This window comes from Drosophila miranda, chromosome XR (genome assembly GCF_003369915.1).
Source record: "Drosophila miranda strain MSH22 chromosome XR, D.miranda_PacBio2.1, whole genome shotgun sequence".
Lineage (NCBI taxonomy): Eukaryota > Metazoa > Arthropoda > Insecta > Diptera > Drosophilidae > Drosophila > Drosophila miranda.
Window position 1 is genome coordinate 33,046,721 of NC_046674.1, and position 5,974 is coordinate 33,052,694.

A 5,974-nucleotide genomic window follows, 5' to 3' on the forward strand; every position below is an offset into this window, starting at 1 on the left:
GTTTTGCCACTACGACTATTGCTATGTCGTCGGCAAAACCTATCACCGTGGCACCCATTGGCATACATGATGTTCCACAGCAGCGGGCCGAGGACCGATCCTTGGGGAACTCCTCCAGTGATTTGGTGCTCGCGTGTCCCCTTATCCGTCTCATATATGAGCACTCGGTCTCTTAGGTAGTCCGCGATGATATTCTGCAGATACGGCGGTACTTGAAAGTTTCTCAAGTCTTCTAGTATGTGAATGCAGAGTTGAATGCATTTTGGACGTCGAGTGTTGCCACTATGCAATACTCTTAGGTCCAGTACATGCATCGAGTGCCATCAATAGCTCGCTTTGCTATCTCACATACCTCGCCGATTGCGTCCACCGTGGACCTGCCTTTGCGAAACCCGTGCTGTCTCGGTGAGAGCTGACGCGTTACTGCCTTCTCCAGCCTTGTGTGGATTATGCGCTCGAGGATCTTTCCCACTGTGTCGAGCATGCAGAGTGGTCTATAGGATGATGGCTCCTCGGCCGGCTTGTTCCCCTTGTGTAAGAGGTCGCTGTCGCTTCCATGGTCTGGGGAAGGACCCTTCGGACATGCACGCATTGAATAAATTCACGTACATTTGTGGATTGGTCTCAATAGCCGTGCGGAGAACGGCATTTAAGACCCCTTTAGGTCCTGGTGCTTTGCCGTTCTTGATCCGTTGTAGAGCTTCGAGGACTTCTGCTCCCGTGGTGGCTTCTATTTCAGGTGGCGGAATTCTATCCATCACCCTCTGGGCTGCCACTTTCTCTGGAAATAGGGTTTCTACTATGTTACCCAGCAGATCTGCACACATTGGCGGCGGGGGACTTAACACTCGCAGTCTCTTCATTACCAGCCTGTATGCGTAGCCCCAAGGGCTCGCATCTGCGTCATCGCAGACCTTTTCGAAGCATTTGCGCTTGGCATCCTTGATCTGCCTCTTCAAGCAGCGTCTGCTTTCCTTGTATTCTCCTTGGAGCCTCTCGAATTCCGGGGAACCTCTCGAACGCTGGTATATTCGTCTTTCCGCTGGCACTCCCGCCTGGCGCTACCTATAGCAGCGTTCCACCAGTACGTTGGCTTGCGGTTGTTCAGGCTTCTTATTTTCCTTAGCTTGGAGGAATCACATGCTTCCAGCGTATGTATGGCCAGTTGGCTTGCTCTCTCTTCAGCCGTACCGTTGATCTCGTAGTCCTCAAACATGACCCGGACTATATCCGGATCTAGCGTTTCGGTCTTATAACCGATCTGCTTGCCAATTAACGGGTTAGGTGCGCCCGCTTCCTGGATTTCACATATGAGGGCTTGGTGGTCACTCCGGTGTATAAGCCACTAACTTCCTACGTTGTCCTGCGGCTAAGGCTGCTGCTCACGAACGTAAGGTCTATTATAGACCGTCTGCTGTGTGCCTGTGTTCAGCAGTACGGCATCTAACGTCGCAAAGCATTCTAAGAGCGCCTGTCCCCTTGGGCTCGTTCTCGGGCATCCCCACTCCGTCGCCCAAGCGTTAAAATCGCCGGCTATGAGAGTAGGGTGCTTCTCCCGCGCATCTTCAGCAATCCTTTCCAGTGCCTGCGTCGCCTGCTGTAGGCTGAGGCTCGGGGGCAGGTAGCAGCTATATATGTTTACTCCATTTATCCGGGCTCTGGCGAATCCGTCTCCGACGTATGTTTGCCGTAGTTGCTGTGTGGGACTCCCACAGCTCCATATCGCTGCCTTTCTGCTCGAGTCGGCAATCCACTCTCCCGAGTTGCGATTCCGGTATTGCTCGCTTATGACTGCTACATCAATACGGTGCTCCCTTATGGTCTGATCCAGCAGCTGCTGTGCCATCTCGCAGTGGTTGAGGTTTAGTTGTATGATTTTCATCTATCCTTCATCTGCTGCATCGCCTTTTGGTACTGCGGGCACCTCGAACTCGTCGTTTGGTGCTTCGGGTCCTTCCCCCGGTGGCGCTTGCAAAGAATGCAAGTTGGTTCGTCTTTGCAATCTTTGGCCTGGTGGTCGGCTCCTGCGCAATTGTAGCAGCACTTCGTGAAGTCTTGGCTGCTCTTACAATTAGGCGTGATGTGGCCAAACTCCATGCACTTGTAGCATCTTCTGGGAGTTGACTTGGGTCGTATTCTGCAATACCCCCACCCCAGGCGAATTCTTCCTTTCTCCAGGAGTGGCTTTGCTATGGCCGGTGAAACTTTCAGAGTCAGGGTCTGCTCCTATAGGCTGGTCTGATGGAGATGGCTGCGGCCTCGCAGATTTCTACCCCTGCCTGCGCTTTAAGCTCCGCTAGCACTTCCTCTTGGGTGGACACTTCGTCTATGTCCCTTACCTCCAAGATGACAGTTTCGGTAAGATACCTCGTGGACGAGGAATCTTACAACTTCCTTTGCTGTGGCCTTGGTCATGGTCTTTAAGAATGTGAACTACGAGAACTGGTCAACTACAATAAATATCCACGCCTGCCCGTTCTTTGACCGCGGATATTTGCCCAAAAAATCAATATACAGTTTTTGGAACGCTCGGTGACCACCTCTTGCCCCATCCCGACCTGCATCCGATAATTCGGCGCTTTCGACTCCTTGCACACGGTGCACCGTCGGATATAATCCCCCACCTCTATCGCCATGTTCGGCCAGTAAAATTGCCTACGCAATAAGGGCAAGGTTTTCGCGATTCCTCCGTGCGCTGTCTTCTCTTCCGAATGTGTTTTGTCTATCAACGCGGCCGTCAACGAGCTCGGAACCCACAATTTCCAGACGGAGCCCTCCAGTTGATCGTCCAATCGTTCACAGCGCATGCGCTTGAATATCATGCTATCAACAATCTGGAAATCAGGTAAGCGGTCTTGGTTCTCTGTGATTTCCTTCCTTAACTCCTGATATTCCCCAGATTCAAACTCCACCGTTTCAAAACCCAGGATTCTACTCGGATCCACTTCCAGCTCTTCAATGCTGCGCGACAATGTATCTGCCACTACACTGTCCACTCCTTTCCGGTGTTCTATGCTGAAATCGAAGGCCTGCAGTTGAAGGGACCAACGAGCTAAGCGACCATCCAGGTTTTTCATGGTCATGAGCCATTTGAGACTGGCATGGTCAGTAATGACTGTAAATGGCATAAGCTCTACGTACGGACGGAACTTTAGGATCGCCATGAGGGCTGCCAGACACTCCTTCTCTGTCACCAAGTAGTTTTTTGGTGGCAATTTAGTTCGGCAGAAAAAAACGCTATGGGCCTCTCGTTCTGCTCGTCATCCCGTTGGAAGAGTACGGCTCCTACCCCATAATGTGAGGCGTCGCACTGTATGTAGAAGTGCCGCTTGAAATCCGCGTGTACCAGGACTGGTGCCGAGGTGAGTGCAGCTTTTAACCCCCTATGGCTCGTTTTGCCTCCTCCGTCAATCTAAACTTTCCATTTCCCGATTTTTTCAGGGCGTCTGCGAGCGGAGCGGCCATCTCAGCATAGTTCTTCATAAAGCGCCGGTACCAGCCCGCAGTTCCCAGGAAACTACGCAATTCTCGAACAGATCGCGGCTCGGGAATGCGTAAAATGGCCGACACACGATCCGGATCCATCTTCAGCGCTCCTCCTCCCACTATAAATCCCAGGTATTTAATGTTTTTATAGCAAAAATGAGATTTGCTCAGCCCTATCGTTAAATTTGCTTCTCGTAGACGCTCGGCAACCTGTCGCAGAATCTTCACGTGCGTTTCAAAGTCCTCAGCTATAATCAGCAACTCGTCGAGATACGCATAAGCGTTTGAGCGCATCTCAACCGGAATCACCTTATCGACCAGTCTACATAGGCGTTGTGCGGCGTTGCAGAGGCCAAAGGGCATCATACGGAACTGGTACAGAGGCCGTCCCGGCACCGTGAACGCCGTATACGCTCGACTCTGATCGTCCAGCTCGATTTGCCAAAAAGCGAATTTTAAGTCGACGCTGGAGATGTATATCGTCTGATCGAGACGCGACAAAGTCCCCTCGATGCTAGGAAGTGGGTAAGTGTCCTTGATGGTTACTTTGTTGAGCTTTCGGGCATCGAGAAAGAAGCGATTTTTGCCCGGCCTTCGCACCACGGTGGTACGGTTGCTCCACGGACTATCACTGTACTCGATGACTCCCAAAGCCAACATTTTGTCCACCTAACCACACACCACTTCCTGCATCGCTGGCGACAGAGGGTAATGTCGATCTTTTACAGGCTCGGTCTTTTCCACCAACTGAATTTTGTGAGTCTCTCTCGACGTCCTCCCCAGGCCTACGGCTTCGAAAGTCAGAAACTCTGCCTTCACCTGATCCAAGACTGCCTTCTGCTTTTCTGACAACTCCCATTCTTCCTGCACTATCTCCTTCTCCGGGCCTTCCACATAGTAAGCGACTTGATCAGCCAGCACTTCTTCCACTAATCTGTGAGATGCCTCTACTGGACCTTCTCCCATAACCTCAGGAGCCAATGAGAATACCCGCCAAAAGTTTACCTCCAAGTAAATTTCCTGTTCCAAGAAAGGGCATACGAAAAACGTTAATCTTTTTACCTCTCCCTTGTATTCCACCGGTAATTCCACTCGGCCAACGATTGCGCGATCTTCCCCATTCGCTACCTTCACTATAGAAGAATATCGACGAGCCTCCACGCCCGGCTTCTCCAGGAATTTCTGACCATTACACCATAGCATGCTGTGTGTAGCGCCTGAATCCAACAGGCCTCGCACGGACTCGCCCATTATAGAGATTTCTGCAAAAACTCTCGGATCTTTCTTGCAACAACGCTTTACTGAAGCAATCACCGGCCTCCTCATAGTTCGCCTTTGCTTAAACCGGGATCTCGCCTTTCTCACCCGCACCGACAGTGCTCGCATACCATCCACTCGTAGTTCAGAAAATATTCTATTTCGGGTTTCTAAATAATTTCTTAAGCGCTCTTCATATGGTAAGTTCCTTAACCTGGCATGCAAATTACGTCTATCTAATTCATTTTTATTTTCTTCTACTTTCTCTGCGCAGGCCCCCTCTGTGAGCGTGATTCGCCTGCTTGAATCGCACTCCTCTTCACGTTTCCCGCGCAATTCGGAGAGGTCGGACAATATTCATCGGGCTTTCCACACCGGTAGCAGAAAATTCGGCTCTCCGATGCCATACAGTCCCTAAAGCCATGATCGGTCTGCGCGCAGATCCAGCAAATCAACTTCTGTGGAACACGCTGTGTCACTTGCGCTTCCTCAACGACCTCTGCCTCTTCATCGCCATAGTTTGTGGCTTTGGGTGCTATTCGCCACGAAGATCGAGCCTTCCTCTTCAGATGTGCCTCTATTTCCACGCACTCATCCCGCAGTTGGTCTAAGGAATAAACCCGTAGGCCGTAGACGAAACTCGCTATCTCATCTGTGAGTGCCTTTTTGACAATTTATACCATCTCCTTTTCAGGTGGTGGCATCTCCAACCTCGAAGCGAGCTTTCTCATGACATGGAAAAAGTCTTCCACACTCTCGTTTGACCGCTGCATTCTTTCCCGTAGTTCTCTCATGCGGTCGAACACGGACGCCGTGCCTCGGAAACGTGCAATTAAGTCGTCCCTTAGTTCCTGCCAAACACCACCGCCATGATCGCGGATGTACTTCCAGTACCATTCCCGCACGTTTCCTGTAAATATCCACGCCTGCCCGTTCTTTGACCGCGGATATTTGCCCAAAAAATCAATATACAGTTTTTGGAACGCTCGGTGACCACCTCTTGCCCCATCCCGACCTGCATCCGATAATTCGGCGCTTTCGACTCCTTGCACACGGTGCACCGTCGGATATAATCCCCCACCTCTATCGCCATGTTCGGCCAGTAAAATTGCCTACGCAATAAGGGCAAGGTTTTCGCGATTCCTCCGTGCGCTGTCTTCTCTTCCGAATGTGTTTTGTCTATCAACGCGGCCGTCAACGAGCTCGGAACCCACAATTTCCAGACGGAGCC

General features: G+C 51.2%; 1 long non-coding RNA gene across 1 annotated transcript; it reads left to right on the forward strand.

Annotated features, from left to right (window-relative positions):
- The first annotated feature begins 3,233 nt into the window (after positions 1-3,233).
- On the forward strand, positions 3,234-3,765 carry LOC117186407. The gene is made up of 3 exons (XR_004471496.1): positions 3,234-3,362; positions 3,442-3,618; positions 3,685-3,765. It is a non-coding gene; the product is annotated as an uncharacterized LOC117186407 (long non-coding RNA).
- Positions 3,766-5,974: the final 2,209 nt, after the last annotated feature.